Here is a 1,373-nt window from a genome sequence, read left to right on the forward strand (position 1 = left end):
TTACTGAGAACATATTACAGATAAGTTATTCGTTTTTTAGCTGAGGCGTTTATTCAATTCCTACATTGTTATTTTTTGACTGAGGCGTATAGGAAGATAGGTCGTAAGCGTGCAAGGAGAAAGGGCTGAGCAACCCGTGCCTCCGGAGGACGCCGTCAAAGTTGAGGGGAGCGAGCGCTGCCCGTCGGCGAATTCCTGAAGGTGAAGCTTCGCGTTTTCTCACAACCTGACGGGTAGAGTTCTTGGGATTTCTTTTCCTTCGGAGATGTAGTTCTTCTAAAGGAAACTCTTCGAAAAATTCCTTTTTACCATTAAATAGGATATGCTAATAGAGAAAAATCAGTGGGCGAAAGCAATTAAAGTAAGTATGTAGAACAATAATTTTGCTATTTACTGCGCGGACACGGCTGGTGCTTCCCCACCTTCACCCTACAGATGGACCCTCATACTGTTTGAGAGAAAACAGACAAGACGGTGCATTCTATGGGGCAGATATAAAATGCACCTCGTAACCTACAAAATCTAACGTCTCGAAAGATTCAGAGCTAGGACTTCCGGCAATGACTTACATGGTTACAGGAAGGGCCTCAGGTGTGCGAATATAATGAGCACTTCAGTATTATGGGACTATTTCGGTGATAATCAGCACATGCAGCACGAACCACAACTCATATCAATTTATTCACTGCTTACTATGGAAAATCATTCAACCTAGCCAGCCTACCCTTTAGGCATTTTTCACTGACCCAATTTTACGCTTATTCACTCTTTTTATCTTGCCAACTCATCACTTTTTACTAGAATTACCGCCACTGGTCAATGGTGCGATTGCGGACGCAGAGTCAGATTTCTTCGTTGCTTTAGGAACTAGTAAATCAGTGTTTGCCTCGTATCATGCTATGATATAATTCTATGATATTACACTAAAAGGAACAGTTTATTGCAAATAAAAAAATGTCGAATTGCAATACCTTATGCAATATGTCAGAGAGATTTAATCCGACGTCTGGCCTCCATCGCATCCTTCGCGGCACTTCGTCCTGACCATTTTGATTGCAAACTGGGAAGCGCAGTCACAATGCTTGACGGCACCTATTCAGCATGAGGAATATGACATCGGTTGTGCGTCTCCTGCCAGACGGAGAGTCTGGGCGCAATTCGGACGTGGGCGTGGGAGGAGGGGGCAAAACATGCTGTGGGGAACAGACGAAAGCGGCCTACAAGTACGCGTACGACCAACACCTCCAGGGAGTACGACTGGTTCCTTAAGGCTGACGAGATACGTAAGTAAAGCTGAACGTTTCGTGGCTCAAACGATACACTTGTCCATGGTTTGGTCGTATACTTGCGTAAACCTTATTTTTGGCGTGAGG

At 44.5% G+C, this 1,373-nt stretch overlaps 1 pseudogene; it reads left to right on the forward strand.

Annotated features, from left to right (window-relative positions):
* Window positions 1-1,373, forward strand: part of LOC119592908 — a 38,873-nt pseudogene that overhangs the window by 11,660 nt on the left and 25,840 nt on the right.

Source organism: Penaeus monodon, chromosome 31, assembly GCF_015228065.2.
Source record: "Penaeus monodon isolate SGIC_2016 chromosome 31, NSTDA_Pmon_1, whole genome shotgun sequence".
Classification (NCBI taxonomy): Eukaryota; Metazoa; Arthropoda; class Malacostraca; order Decapoda; family Penaeidae; genus Penaeus; species Penaeus monodon.